Below are 17,215 nucleotides of genomic sequence, written 5' to 3' on the forward strand. Positions count from 1 at the left end.
GGCGTGGGGCCCTCCCCGGGCTGCAGGCTGGGTCTCTGCTCCAGCGGGGTCTCTCCAGGGCTGCAGGGGATCCCTGCTCCGGGCCTGCAGCACCTCCTGCCCTCCTCCTCCTCCTCCTCCTCCTCCTCCGGCCTCGGGGTCCCTCTGCTGCTGCTCCCTCCTTGGCTTCCTCCTCCTCTGCCTGTGCCGCCTTTGGCCCTTGCTGAAACCTGTTTTCCCCCCGGCGCCCCCAGCTTGGCTGAGGGGCTCAGCTGTGTCCTGCGCTGGGGCCATTGGAGCCGGCTGGGACCGGCTGGAACCGGCTGTGTGCAGCATGGGGCAGCCCCGGCCTCTCCCCACACAGGCCGCCTTGAAGCCCCACTGCTGACACCTGGGCACAGACACCCAATACAATAGTTAAGAAAATAAACCTGTGGAAAAGCACACAGATGTACAAAATAATCAACTAAAACAGTGCTCAACTCAGTATCCATACTGTTGATGGCAACAAGCCAGAGTGAGATGCTTGACTCTGTGCCAAAAAAAGACACATATTTCATGGTCTCCTGCATTTCAGAAAAGAACAAACTACTTGATTATCTTGAGTTGATCCGGAAGCAAGATTCTGACCCTGTAACGCATACTTATGTGAACAGCTGTAATGGGAGTATCTTCCCTCTATGTACTGTCTGACCTCTGACTTTCTGAAGCTTATCTGCCCCTGTATTGCCTACTTGGTTGTGCGAACTCTGAGGACACAAAATTTGAATACTAAAAAGTTCTTGTGTGCAACTTCACAATTTTACTGTTCAAAGGATTTCTGGAATTCTCAGTATATAGAGTCTATTGGGTCCCCTTTGATGGATACCGTCACAGAGCTCCAGAAGGATAGTGAGGCATAATGTCCCTTTATAAACCCCACACTGATTCTTTCCTGCTGCCTGAATCAGTGGTTTCTCGCCACATAATAAAGTCCATATATCCCAGTCTTGAGGATATTCTTTATAAAATGCACATGGTAAATATTTGCCTCTTCCAGGGAAATACCAACTCCTTCCACTTTAGATTCACAACCAAGATTATTTTTTTTTAAATTAATCATCTCATTCCTTGCAATAAAAATAAAAAAGCAGGAAGAAGCAGCAGATAGGCGATATTGTACCGTATTCAATAGTTCATTTGTTGAAACACTCATCTGATTTAAGGGAAAAGTTTTATGTGGGGGTTTTTTATTGTTTATTTGCAGCACTGTAGTCTTGGCAAAATGTCCTATGCATGTACAGTGTATTTGAGAACGATCATTTTCCTCTTCCTCTTAGCTGAACCACTGTGTTTTGCTTTAATACTCTTAGACAAGTGTACTCAATTATTTTAGAGCTTAGTGGTTGCAGTATTCAAGTGGAAACTCTCTGTCCCTGTCTCTGTTGAGTATGTCAGGCAAAACAGAACAGTTTCAACAAGGAGACAAAGGAAAACAAGAGTTCATAATGTTTTACATTTGATGGTGACTCCAGTTTTCAGGAAAGTCAAAACAGTGGGTTCATATTCCCTTAAAGACGCAAGTGACTTGAGCTCCTCAAGTCAATTCTAATTTATAGCTGTAAGTGGGATGCATTTATTTGTTCATTGCCACATACTGCATGAGTTGCATATGGAGTTATGACGACACTGAGTAACCTAGGGCAGGAGACTCTGTACTGGCAAGGGATATCTGCATATACCTTCAAGTAACAAAACTGGGATTACCTAAGACATTTTACTGGCCAAAAGCTGGTCATCTGGAAATGAATACTTCAGGATAATAGGGAAAATTGTTTGGTACCTATTGAATTTTGGTTCTTAAAAAAACAGTTAAGTATCTTAATTAATTTTATTATAGTGTTAACATAAAATAATTTACTCAAGTAAGTAAACTCAGAGAAGAAAGAATATTCCTCCAACATCACCAAGGTTTCAGATATGGCATTTGTTTCCTTGTCTACACATCTCTTTCTAGGGTATAGTCAGAAAATACTTTAAGTATTCCTGAATACATAGTAATTATTTCTATGAGGAATTTATTAACTTAGTTAACTAATCTTGATGTTGAACCTGACCACCTTAAAATCTTTGCTCAGCCATCTCCTCTTTTCAGAAGCAGCTACATGTGATTTTCTACTGTTTGTACCTGTTCCTCCAGGATTTTCATGTCTGCTCAGTCTTTTTTCTCAAGTAGTCTTTAAACAGCCCAGGAAATGCGAACCAACTTCAACAAGAGAATAAAATCTGCTGGTGGAGACATGTACCTAGGTAGTGGTCAGGGAAGCCAGGTCAACCATAGCTGAAGTCTAATCTTCAAGGGACTTTATAAGGGATTTGACCGAGTGTTTGGACTGTAGTGTCTAAGCTTTAGAAGAATGAGGACTTTCTTGAATTTAAGTTCAACTATTCTTTTCACTTAGTCAGAGTTCTTGCTTAGTCTAATGTTCCTTGTGGACCCTATTTTATTTTAGCATTTAACTCTCTCTAACTGTCCATATTCACCTTCTGAGAGGTGTTTTGGGGCTTTATTCCCTTCACTGAAATAACAGAGCAGCTGTTTGAATGAACTGTAGATAATTTCTGTCTTGCATGCCCTAAAACCTGTGCTTGATGGAGACTCAATTTTTTCCTGAGACTTGGGCTAAGGAACTCGGAGGCAAACCTCCGTTTCATAATGAAGGTATATTGTATTGCACAGAGTTTATCCTGTGCCAAAAACGTATGTGTTTAAGTCATGGTTATGGACCCAAGCACCTGAGCTGTGTGTAAACTAATATTTAGTACAGATCACTTCTCTCACATTGGCTCACTTAGCTCCTAAGACTTAAAAAAAAAAAAAAAAAAAAAAAAAAGACTTTTAGGGTAGCTGTCTGTGGCCTTCTAGAAGCTAAGCAAAGGGTGATTCCTTTAATAGTTTTGGAAATTTGCTTCAGCTTTGACCTTTAGTACTCCTTGGTTTATGCCTTTGGAGTCACCCCCGAGCCTTGTCTAATACTGCTTTCTGATACGAACAACTGAAGTTTAAAATGCAAGCAGAATATCAGCACCCTGAGCATGTTTGCAAGCACTCATAATCTGCAACAACAAAAGGGTGACCCACTAAAATTTCAGTAAGGGGCTTCAAAGAAAATTATCATATGCTTAAATAAAGCATAGGCTTAGATGTGTTTTATAAACCTTGGCCTAAGGCAAGCACAAAAGAAGGTCAGACTTTCCTGATCCCTGTCATAGACTTCCCATTTTATTTTGATCTCCTCAGTCCTACAATATTCATCTAATAATTCCCTATTTCATCCCTTTAGGGACAACAATGTTTTCACTACCTTTTACTTTCACTCCTTACTGTGACTGTGTCCTCTTTTTAGTGAATATTTACATGGTAGCTAGCACAATGGGACCTCACCCTTGATGGACAGATTTTCTATTAATAAAAAAAAAGAAAGAACAAAAAAGATATCACAGAAAGTCATAGATGGAAATCCTCCTTAATTCGTACAGAGCGCATCAGGCTACCACATAGATATTGTACATACACGTACATAGATATAAAAATGATTGAAAACTGGTTTGGAAAAAGCGGCTAGCTATGCTGATTTTTATAAACAGCTGTCAACTTCCTTGACTACTCATAGCGTACCAGGATAGATTGTGATGCCTTTGCAGACTCTGAGCTGTCATTCAGGCAGAGACTGGGTGAAGATGCTGATGCCTTAGAAATAGATTCAGATTATTACCATGATGGGGATGTGACCATTTCCTTGCTCTCTCTGATAATGTTGCAGATATTGCAATGACACACATTATCTTCCCAGCTGCCAACATATTTCAAGAGACGGAGGAGGAGGGGAAAAAATCCAACCCCATACACAGTGTTTTATCTAGAATTGAAAGTTTTCATCTCTACTCTCAGCCAAATAAGCAGGCAGCCTGACTTTCACAGGAAATTTCTTGTGGTCCTGTAGACACTTGTCTGTAGCACCAATGTGCTAACGATTAAAGGTTAAATTCTGCTGTTGTTCTTACAATGGGAAATGCTTTATTCAGCATTCAGTCCCACTGGGCTAAAGAGCACTGCAAGGAAATGTCCTTTTGCGGAGGGAAAAAAGCAAGTCATGTCACCCAAGGCATACCCTTAGGAAATCAATTTGCCTCACAGGGCCTTAAAAGACATGTCACTGAGTGCCAGAGGGCAGGTCTATTACGTACTTTGTCTAGTATCATCCAATATGGCTTGAGATCTCCCTACTCTTGCTAAACAAAAATTTCTAGAAGTAGAAACAACCTAGTTGTGTTAATGCGGTGCTGACCACGTGCTAACACGCCTTTCCTGTGTAGATAAAGTGCCTCTGAGGAGATTTATGAACCTTTCTTCTGGGACCCTTGTGTTGCCAGTCAGTTTGTTGGGTCTTGGGGATGGAGCTGTCCTGCTAAGGCCTGCTTGGGGGTCTCCATCATGATGTTCTCTTCTACCATAGAGATACGCCTGAAGAATGCATTGGATTGTAAAATCCACAAGACTGACTAATCATCATGACTACAAAATAGATAAAGAAACACACAGATAAGTGTGAAACTGCCCTTGCCTTTGGATATCTAAGTCTATGGGGTGATTTAGCTTTCCAAACTTCATGACTAAAAACACATCCTCAAGAAATGACTAGAAAGGGAAATAAGAACTTTCATCAACTAACATAAATCCAGAAGTTAGCTTTTGAAAATGAATGAATAAATGAATAACAAACTTTATTGAGGTCTTTTAAATTTACGGAATTTTTCAGTTCTCACCAACATGCAAACATGCCATCATCTGCATGTCTCTGCAGATGAGTCTCTGCAGATGAGTCTCTGCAGTTCTCCTGGCACACTGAGAAGATGGAGTAAAATGTCTCCCCATTTTTGCTGCTCCAGTCTCCCTTGCAATGACCTGGAAGGTTTCCTCATTCACTTCTTCCTCTATGCCCATTCTGAAGGATGTAAGAGTCCTTGCAGTGATGTTAAAAAACAAAAAAAACCCCACCAAAAAACAACCAACCAATGAACCAAAAAAGCCCCAAGAACAACCAAAACACCCTTTCTTATTTGCTTTCCCCCCCACCCCCTCCCTGAATGTAAGAACCCTAGAACTCCATGTTGGAGAACACATTAATAAATATACATAAATCTAAAAATAAAGCTGATTACAGGCAGTGTTTTTTTCTATTCCTTTGCCAACCTAACAGAAAGATTATACTGTTATACTCCTGTGAAACAAAATAACCTGCCTATGTGCACAGGAGAAAGTTGAGAAATGAGTGTTGAAAAGTACACAGCACTGGTGCTTTCAATTTATGGATACATACACTATTATATCCAAGTAAACAACATCCTTTCTGACTTTTAAACATTCACACTATTTCAGGTTGGATTCCAATGAGTGTGAAGAGAGTGACATTATTTTCATTGCTGCTCCACATCATTAAAGACAACAAAACTCAGAAACATCTTTCAGCAGCTCTGCTTTCTGGCTTTCACTGTTGCATGGTCCTTGTGTGCATTAATAATGAAAGCAGCAGGGAATTCTTGCCACAGAAAAAAGAACAGACAAAAACAAACAAAAATGAGAAAGACATAGTAAGAGAAGGACAAAAAAGACTGTGTGGTTGCTTAAAGAAGTGTAAATACAGTTTTCCCCTGACACACTAACAGCTCAGTCTCTAAAATGCAAAAGATTCAATGAACTAGGACAAGCAAACTCTCTGTGGAAGCTTTTGATGACTCTAATCATCTTTTGATGATTACATTGATAAAGGTAATATCATTGCTGAAGTATTCTTCATGTGAGGCATGTGATTTTGTAGTGCATAATATTTTTTTTAGGAAACTAGAATCAGGTCAACACGTTCTGTATTAAATGGATGGCAACATGATTACATCATGCATCAAAAGATGCCTCTATGTGGCTTTTTTGCAGACAGAGCTTTTACTGATTTTCTGAGGAGATGGAAACTGAGTCTACCCGTGTTCTGAGCTATATATACCTATGATCTTCAGCCTGCTGAATTTCCTGCCTATAGTTAGTGATACTGAAAAGTAACTTTTATGGAAAGAACTATGTCTGCTTTTCTGCACGCTGTCCTAGAACACAACCATGACATCCTCGTGGAGATCTGCTAGAAGCCCTGGAAATGTGCCATTGCAGAGCAAGGTTTTATACTTTTTGAAGATTTAGAGATATTCTGAATAGAAAAATGGTAGGGCATCTATTCTGTACTGCCTCTGCAAACCTGAAATGGGAAAAAACTGGACTTTAAGACACCAGTCAGAAACATCTTTTAGCCTGGACTAAAGTTCACTGAATTTTATTAACGTGAGACTTGGATCTCTGATATGTGGGCTCCCCACTTTGTCTAAAGGGAGTTATGTAGAAATTCAGAAGGCCAACCAATATTTGACATTTGTTTTAGGATGGGATAAATTGCCCACCACAGTTTGCTATGAAAAGAGCTTAATTAGGAATTTAGTTTTTGGATGACCAGATTTATAGAATCATAGAATCATAGAATCTTAAGGTTGGAAAAGACCTCTAAGATCATTAAGTCCAACCATCAACTCAACATCACCATGTCTACTAAACCATGTCCCGAAGTGCCACGTCTACATGTTTTTTGAACACCTCCAGGGATGGTGACTCCACCACCTCTCTGGGCAGCCTGTTCCAATGCCTGACCACTCTTTCAGTGAAGAAATTTCTCCTAGTATCCAACCTAAACCTCCCCTGGCACAACTGGAGGCCATTTCCTCTTGTCCTATAACTTGTTACTTGGGAGAAGAGACCCACACCCACCTGGATACAACCTCCATTCAGGCCGTTGTAGAGAGCAATAAGGTCTCCCCTCAGCCTGCTCTTCTCCAGGCTAAACAATCCCAGTTCCCTCAGCCAATCCTCATAAGACTTGTTCTCCAGACACTTCACCAGCTTTGTTGCCCTTCTCTGGACATGCTCCAGCACCTTCTTGTAGTGAGGGGCCCAAAACAGAACACAGTCCTCAAGGTGCGGCCTCACTAGTGCTTAGTACAGGGGCACAATCACTTCCCTGCTCCTGCTGGCCACACTATTCCTGATACAAGCCAGGATGCTGTTGGCCTTCTTGGCCACCTGGGCACACTGCTGGCTTATATTCAGCCGGCTGTCAGCCAGCACACCCAGGTCCTTTTCCACCAGGCAGCTTTCCAGCCACTCTTCCCCAAGCCTGTAGCGTTGCATGCGGTTGTTGTGACCCAAGTGCAGGACCCATCACTGAGCCTTCTTAAATCTCATACAGTTGGCCTCAGCCCATCAATCCAGCCTGTGGAGATCCCTCTGCAGAGCCTTCCTACCCTGAAGCAGATCGACATTCCCACCCAATTTGGTGTCATCTGCAAACTTACTGAGAGTGCATTCAATCCCCTAATCCAGATCATTAATAAAGATATTAAAGAAGACTGGCTTCAAAACTGAGCCCTGGAGAACACCGCTTGTGACTGGCCGCAAACTGGATTTAACTCCATTCACCACAACTCTCTGGGCTCAGCCATCCAGCCAGTTTTGTACCCAGCGAAGAGTGTACCTGTCTAAGCCGAGTCACCTGAGATGAAACCTACTCCTCATCATCTCTCATTAAGAGCTATTAGAGTAGCTGTGCCTTTAAAAGAATATAACTTTTTCACTTAAAATTAGAGTTACTAAAGTCAACTGTGATATAGACATCTCCTGTCTTGACATTTTTTTATGTACTTAAATGATAACAAATCTGTTCATATTAAAGCTACATCCTGGTTGCAAGCCTCAATTCAGAATTTTTCACAACAAAAGGACACAAGACACAAAAATTCAGAGAATGTGTCAAACTTTTTTGTGATTTGATCTAAGTATTAATAACCCACAGTGCTGAAAATCTCATGTGTTTCAGTTTCAGTTCCAATCTTTTTTCTTTGTCATGTCTTCCTCTGTTGGATATAGAATTGTTGAAATTTTAATCAGAGTAGTGTGCCTCAACCCTTACCAGAACTTTTAAGTTACCATGTAAAATAAAAAATAGTGCAGTCTCCTCCTGGTCACTTGTTTCTTCCCTGACATGCTAACCATATCTTTTGTCTTCAAAGTTAAAAATGCAAGAAGTTTATGTTACCTTGGTATTATTATTAATAATAATAATAATATCATCATCATCATCATCATTGGGGTTTGGGTGCTTTTCTTTTGGTTTGTTTTTTTTCAGTATCTTCTTTTGCTTTGGCTTATATAAGCCCATTTTGGCCTATGAGATACTTGGAACAGAGTTCTTCTGACAGTTATATCTATACAATAAAGGGAGGTTTAGAGTTGCCTTATGTAATTATATTTCCCTATATTTCCTTCCACTCCACTCTGTCCATTTGATCAGCAGCAAATCAAACAAATTTTGCTGGTTCAGAAGACCTCCATAGAGTCAGAGTGAGTAGCAAACAACTGAAGCGTTGATGTGCTTGTGACTCTTTGTATATTTACGCATGTATGTGTTTGCATTTACATGTATGTGTCTGTGTGTGTGTTTTGTTTGGGGGAATATTTGGAAAAATTAAAGAAAATCACAGCTGTGCTAACATATTCCAGGGCAATTGCAAAAGAATACATCTCATTGAAGGATAAGTAGCAACATCTGTAGTAACATTTAGAGATTAAATGAATACTGAGAAATAGCCAGTGTTGGAGCAGCTGCAGTCCATGCTGAGGTACTTTGCCTATTATGTAGAAACATCAAGATACCCTTCCCAAAGGTGTTAGCAGCAGTAACCATAAGGTGATAATGAAAGGCAAAAATAGATTTTACTCCTTTGTCACTCAATACTGACAGTAAAAATAGACAAGGTCTGTGACATCCATTATTAATTTCACTCCATTGCAAGATCTTCCATTTGGCAGTGTAACATCCTGGCAAACCATCTAAAGCTCTTCCACTAAAAGTTAAAATCTCCCAACACAGGTCTCTTGGATAAATTGTGACACTGGTCTACAGATGTGTTCTGTATTACAGGAACAGAAAGGTTATGAGTCCAAGGTAGCAGATGGAAAGCAGGGCAAGAAGAAGAGAAAACTCCCAAGTTTAACAACAGTCTTCCCATATTCATTAGATCTTCTGTTAATGCCACATGCACTAAAACTAAGAGGAGTCACCAGATGATTTTTTTTTTTTTTTTTTTTTACTATTTATGAATAACTCCTGAAGGAAAAGTTTGCAATTTATCCTTCAGGCAATATTTTTATTTTCTAACCATGCAGTGAAAACAAAATTTAGTTTTAGCTTGAATATCTCTGCCCAAAATGCTTCCAGCATTGAGAATTATTGATTACTGGATACCAATATCAATAAATGTTTACATGTAGTCTAAAGCATTGTGCATATGTCTGTCTTGGAAATGTGATTCTGTGGAAAATTTCTACCTTGGTTTTATGGGTTTGGCCTACAGCCATTTTATTATCATTTCTCATCACATTACACCCTGCCAGCTGAATCATCATCTTAGCAAATCTCAGTCTACAGCTGTAAATGAAGAAATTACTTCCAAGAAAATATGATTATTCATTTCCTACTCTTTTAGTCTTGTAGTGTCTCAACGTTAAAGATGCACATTGTGACAGTGTAGAACTATCCTTGTGTTTTGTCTATTACAACCCACTTACCAATGTTCACCAATAAAAAAGTAAGAATAAAAAAGAGACATGGTTTTATAGCTGGAGCTACTTTGAAGATCTCAAACAGACAAGGCTTGCATGTGACAAAGGCAATTACTTAAAATTAAAATGTTTTGTGAAAATACATCAAACAGAACAATTGTAATGAACTTTACCAAAAAACAACCAAACAACCACAAATTCAGGAGAGGCTTGCCAAGTTTCTGGGAAGATTATTTGAGGGATGACACTTATTGGTTGACAACTCCAGGGCCTGTTACTTCTTGGCAGCCCATAGCTGGGGAAACTTGCTGCCTCTCTTATCAGATAACTGCTTCAGACCAGATATATCACACAGATGCAGCCTGGAAAGCCAACTGTGCAATGGCTGAGTTGCCATTGTCAACAGCTCATGTGAGGATTAGAAGCTGCCAACAGGAAAGATTCAAAGAAATACTAGTTTACTTCAAAACTGTGTTGGGTTTGGACCTTACATTAAACAGCTGTAATTCTTAACTTTTGAGATTGTACCAATCTAGAATCACAATCTTACTAGGAGAATGAAAATCACCCTGCAATATATATTCAGTTTCCCATGCTTTGCTAGTTCTAATAGACATAGCCCTTCTTTGGATCTGTGGTACAGCTGTACTTCTGAACCAGCAGAGGATCCAAAAACAGGTATTTGCACTGTCTGGACAGTTTTAGCAACCTGATGTAGTGTGATTCAAAGAACAGAAGGTAGGAGTTGAAATTAGCCAGAGAAAAGTTATGGCAGTGGGTGGAATAGAAGAGCAGAGCGGAAAATGAGATTGAGAGAAATTATGTACTCATTTTTTACTGATGGGGTAAGAACGTTCTTTGTACAAGAATCCTTGTTTCTATTGCTGTATTGCTTCCTTACGGAACTTGTATCTGTATAAAGAGAAACAAATCAAAAGACATACACAGACATACATACAGGAAAGCCCACTGACATACATTGTAGAAATACATGCACATAGAATATGCATATACCATAGGCATAAATGCACATACCTCCATATACTCCCATATAAAAATCTGGTTTTGTCCTAGGCAATAAATATGTATACACATATACACACCTATTTTATATACATATCCATATTTAGATATATGTATGTTTATACACACACAGAGGCATCTATATGTAGTAATGAAAACATTACTTATTCTATAAATGACAGAAAAAGCCCAGCAACAATAGCTGATAGCATCTCTATTCTGGTAAATATGAGGAGCTGCTAACACCCCATCAGAACATAGTTTGGGGATCAGCAAAGACCTTTGATGATTCACATGGGAAACAACTTCAGTGCACAGTGAAAACAATTTACTGTGCTGCAGCGAGCAGAGGCACAGTGCATTGCTCATGGTCTCCCATGGATTCCACAGGTACTGTAATCAGGAGGAACATGTTTCTGTGCAATCATCTTCACTTATAATATTCAGTAGTTCAGTGCCACATCTTCAAAACTCAGTCAGTACAGAAGTATAGAAACTTGTCATTTTGAACACGGCTTAGTTTGGCTGTTGGAGTTCTCTCTTGACCAGGCATGAATTATAAGTACAATTACAGCTCTAGCATTAGCACGGCCTGTTAAAAATGTGTCACTGTAGTTATCTGAAACAGATGTGAAATTTCAGTGTTCTGTATAAAATTTCAGAAATGCAAGCCAGTAAGAGGACAATTTTCCATTCAGTGAAAAAAAAAAAAAAAAAAAAAAAAGACTTTTCTGTAAACATTTGTATGGAAATAATTTTGTTTACCCCAGACATTTTTGTTTTATATTCCTATACACACCTCAGTTTCAAATGAAAGAAATTATGTTGAAAAGATGAGACTTTCAGTATTGTTTCAGTCACTAAAATTTTAAAATAAAGCAGAAAGAATAGTTTTATTTTGAATTATTGTAGTAAAATCTAGTTATTAAGTCTCATGAATATAAGTAGGGAAATAATATTTGTTGATTCACCAACAACTCGATAATAAAAATGCATGTTATAGCTAAAAATAATATTATTTAGAAACATGAAAAGATGTAGGAAGTACTTTTGATCAAATTAAATACTTTAATTTAGAAAAAAAAAAATCTTTTTGTCAGTTTTGTCTGCAATACCAGCCAAAGGAAATTTTGAAGCAACATATTGTTTCAAAGTGTTAAATCCTAAACATTTTGTTAAAGAACAGAAAGTAAATATTTCCCATATTGGTTTATTTTATTTTGCTTCAGAAAATATTATTATTTATGTATTTATTTTTATTATTTTTATTTTGCCACAGAAAAAATGATGCATATCTCAAAACATTTAATATAACTAGATAACCTAATACTGAACTTCAAGCCAAAGAAAAAGGCTTTGTGCCAAAGAAGGTACCTGCTGCCTAATATTGATTTTCAGTAGTTTAAGGGTCAGATCTGAGTTATACATTTTTTGAACGAAAGATGGAGACAAATATGGGACCTCCTGCTGACTACTTGTTCATATTACTGCATTAAACGGCAGGGAAAAAAGAAATCTTCCTTCTACAACTACAGGGATTATATAGAAGTTGGCTTTTTGCTCACTGTTTTGAAGACATGGCAGAAAGTGTGAGCATGAGCAAGGAGAAGAAATAAAAAGGATTGTCTCTTCACCTCTTCTTTCTATTTGGCGGGGTTACTAGAACTTCCAGGCCCCTGATACCATCTTCTGATGTTCAGCCTTGAGTAGCAAAATGTCAAGCATGAATGAGGAAGTATGCAGTTGAGGGAGGGCAGTAACTTTCCCTGAAGCTTGTCAGAAGGGAGGAAAGTTGGATTTTAGGGAGGACAGACTAGAAGATCCTAATATCTCAGTTGAACAACCCACCTCCAGCAGAGCTGTGGCCTCATATACCACTCAGCCAGGGCAGAAGCTGAACTTGAGTGTTGCCCATTTCTCCTACTGTTCTTTATCAGAGCAATGAGTCTCTACTAGTCACAATCATCGTGACTCCTACATGTTTGACAACACCAGCTACTCTCCAGAGGATTCACCTACCTAGAATTTAAGCAGCGTTCTTCAGCTGGAAAGCTTTTATTAATACTCGACTGAAACCAGACACAATTTTTCAGGGCCCAAATTCAGGTTGTCATAACAACTTGACACAGTTCTAATAATCCTATTTTTATTACACTGCTTAAGTAGAAAGAACAGGATCTATTTGTTCCCCATAAAAGCAATTGCAATCTAACCAGTCAAAGTGTGTTCTTTTAATTAGATGTAGAGCACCAGTACACCTCACAGTGACATCAGGTTACTCTCAGAATGTCTGCTGATGTTCGTGGTTTAGTTTTAATTTATATAGGTGTATCTGAGGTCTGAATGTGGCATCAAATAACTAAGCTTCTTCTGATCTTAAGGAAAGCTCTACTGTTCAAATCAGAAAAGATACGGAAATGTGAACATATTGAAAAAAACTGAAGTGAAAATAAGATACAACAGAAAATGGTGTTTGCTTAAAGGCAAGAAAGGAAGGTATTAGTTCGGTACAGCACACTGGAGGTAAACAGTCACACTGGAAATTTTGATCTGATCCTGAGACACTTACAAATTACCCGCTTAAAAAAGAGTCTTCATCTACAGTTGACTTCCTAGCCACATTTTCTGGGGCAATCATGTACTGTGTACTATCACGGTGGTAGTTTTCTTAACCTCCTTTAAGCTGTATCTAAATATCTCAATGCCCCCCAGGACAAAGCATAACAGGTGACTTACATGAATCTGGTCTTGTTTTCTCTGAAAGGACTAGAAAATTACACACAGTCAGTTAAGGGTAAGGCTTGGTTTAAGGAGCCTCTCTCTTCCCACTTTTAGGATGGGATTCACTTCATCTCACTGCAGTCACTTATAACTTGGATATCTAATCTAAGCTACCCGACTGAACTCTACAGATGTTGGAGAAAGTTGTCACACGCACAGGGAGACTATCTTCTAACGAGGCTGGATTCCATACCTATAGGGGAAGATCAAATGTTATGCCTGAACTAGGCATCTAATTTTCAGAAGGCAGAAGTTAGGTGAAATGGTTTCTACTCTCTGTTCCCAGTTCTTAGTCGTGACCTGATATGTCTGTGATGTTTTTAAGCATGAAATTTCAAGAGGTGAACCTTAGGCCATTTCCAATAGATTCATGTGTGCTAGGCCTTGTGGATGCCATCCCTAGTCTTGCTATAATATGTAAACTAGACTTCTGCTTTATTCCAGACTGGTGTATGAATCTATGTGGTTGAAAAGTATGTGAAGGTTCAGGATAGGTAGGATTTGTGCAAATGTAGGATCCAGGGGACTTGCACTCCATTTTTCCCTATGCTTTTAATAGGCCTTGAAATGGCACTGTGTTGCTCTGTCCCTTAATTTGTTTGGGAAAAAACCCCAAACCAAGACTCCAAGTAATAACCTTCCACTTCTTTTCTTATCTTCCTAATTTACATGCAGACTTTGAGAGGAAATACTACTCATTTGTATAGCGACTAATATGTCTGGATGGTCTACGAACCACTAAAACAGTTTCACCTGTGCCTTCAGTGGTATGAATCCTCACAGGAAAGTGACATATCACATGGATACAAATCCTAAATATGTGGTAGTAATGTAATCAGGCAATGCATATAATATGGACCAAAAATTCAGCAGATCTTTAGCTCATATAAATTAGCGTTGATCCATTCAAGTATTCAATATAAAGGCACCTAAGGCATTTTCAAATGATGAAAAGCTTCTGCAAGCTTTTGTGGTACTACTCAAAGAAGCTAAAGAACCACCCGCTAAGTGATGTAAAGAAGATGACAAACCCCTGAACAGCTTCAAATGAATATAGTATGATGGCAGCCAAAACCACCCTCTCAAACATTTTACCTCCACAATACCAATAAAGGAAGAAGCAAGTTGCTTGTGCTCCCTTAGATTTAAAGACAGTCAGCGTGATGTTTAAGAATATTGAACCATAAATAGCATATGGAATGTAACATTCTGCACAAACATAATTTGCAAGAACAAAGAGAAAGCAAAATAAAAGAATATGTGTTGTTAGATGTGTTGTGGATAAGTTTCAATATTAAATAAAGTATTCAGTGTTTGAGTTCTTGATCAGTATGCAAGGTGTCAAGCAACCTCTCCTTGCCACTGAGTATTTCAACATTTGACAGTGCTCTTTACAAAGCAAACAAAGTATAATTTAATCATGTTTTTCATAACATTTGCTTTTCCTAATATCACCTAAAGTCTTTGCTTTAATGACACCACTTTCACTTAGAAGGCTGATGTGCTGCTAACAACTATTCCACACAAATGGTTGCATTTCAGTATTGAAATACAGGTTTTGTGAAAAGTTCAGTCTATATTTAGAAAAATGTGGTTTTAAGGAATGCATCAAATACCAAGTCTGGCTGCCCATTGCTTTGTACTTTACTGGATTATTGATAATTGTGCAAAGGAAATTAAAAGAATCACTAGAATCATAGAATCATTTAGGTTGGAAAAGACCTTTAAGATCATCAAGTCCGACCGTTAACCTAGCACTGCCAAGTCCAACCACTAAACCATGTCCCTAAGTGCCACGTCTACATGTCTTTTACATGGCCCCAGGGATGGTGACTCAACCACTTCTCTATCTACATATGAAGATCTTTTTACTCCTGAGTTATAAAATATAACTATTTCTGCAGCAGTCTCTGGCATCTCAGCTGGAACTGTTACCGTTGCACTCATGGGACTGAAACAAAAACTTCACTTTTGGTAGCAGAATTTGACTAACAGGTTTTTTTTGGAAAAGTAACCCAAGGGTATGATAACTCTACACAAGGTGAGGCTTGAGGACTGAAGATAAAAGAATCTACCAAAGTGACCTTAGAAACACCATTCATGACATAGAAGCTTCTTGAGTTTTTAGTCACTTTTAAATCAGGACTTTTGCATCTGCTTTCCATGGTCTATGAATCCAACAAAATATAAGTTTATAACAGCAAAACTTAACACAAAAGCCCGATGTGTGCATGTGTGTGTGTGTTTGCTTCCATTTTATATATTTAACAGATCATTTTCTCACCTTATTTTTCAAAGTCGTTCTGTGGGTATCATCTAAACTGTTGGGACTCTATATAATACAGAATTTCTTACTGATGGTGCTTTTCTTCCTCATAAGTAGAAAAAAGAAAAAAAAAAATGGATCTAAGTCTACTATATCAGATAGTAAAACAAAATGTACTAACTAAAAAATCACACATTTCCTGAGAAAATAGAATTCTTTGTAAAATAAGTTATTAAATTGTTAAATAAGTTGTTAATATGATGGTCTTTCTTTTAAAGGAAAACACTTTGTGATCATAAAAATAAGTACAATTATTAGTATTACAATTGATATTTAGTGGCTCAAAATCAGATTGAAGTAAATTAAAAGTTGAGAAGTAAGTTTTAAGTAACATTTTATTTTTAGAGTCATACTTTTAAAAGTGAAAAGGTGTGCATGTGTGTATATTTATATATTTAGAGTTCTACTTTGAAATGAAAACATGCTTAAAGTACTCATTTTTGTGTGTTTGGTTTTGCAAATAGAATTTTGGATTTTTGAGAATTTGAATTTTTTAGCCATTTTATTCAGAAATTTTGAAAGCAAGATAAGCCTCAGAAAAGCTGTCACTGTAATGTTACTTTCAATTTGTTCATTGTGAAGGCATTTGCATTTCAATTCTAACCAAATCCTTAGAGATCTCAAAGCAAAGTTATAAATTTTTTTCATTCTTCATGACACTTTTAGGATGCCTTTTCTTACAGTAATGGATTGTGGAGGCAGATTGATCTCAATATAACATTTTTTTTTATGTACAACATTAGAGAAAGTACAGGACAGGAATTTTTTCCCTATGATGATGTCACTTTTATCTCCAGTGCATATAGAAAATTTATAAAGAGACTAAAGTTAATATTCTTTTTTTTCCTCAAGGGATTGGGATTGTCATTCTGAAAATAGATCAGAGATGGACTGTTTTCCTTACAAAAACATTTGACTCCAACTCTTTCACTTGAGTAAAGCATTGTTCTGTCCTCCATATTTGTATCTGTTAAGATCATATCCAATATTTCTCTATTCTTTACTGTTGGCTGAGTTACTCTGGAAATTCAGAGAAACATAATGATGCCTAAAAGGCAGTGGAGAGTGCTGTAAACCATAAAATCCTACAATTCCTCAAAGTTCACAGACATAGGCTTGCCAGGATAAGAACTGTGCTATTTCTCATGAGCAACATGCAAAAAGCCTTGCCAAGGGGGACAGGCTTCTTGTAATCTCCAACCACAAAGCATCCTCTGTTTTCAAAAATTGCTCCTTGCTTTTTTTTTCCCCCTTTTTTTCATCTGTTTGGGTTTTTTTGTGTTTTGTTTTGAAAGGATTGCTTTTCTTCATCAGACTTACTTGGCATGCAAAATAAGCTGCCAGCTGCCTCATGTCTTCTCTGGGTACACATCAAAAACTAGTTTGGATGCCACCTGTTTGATTACTCATCT

The sequence above is a fragment of the Grus americana genome, chromosome 2, assembly GCF_028858705.1.
Source record: "Grus americana isolate bGruAme1 chromosome 2, bGruAme1.mat, whole genome shotgun sequence".
NCBI classification, from domain to species: Eukaryota; Metazoa; Chordata; class Aves; order Gruiformes; family Gruidae; genus Grus; species Grus americana.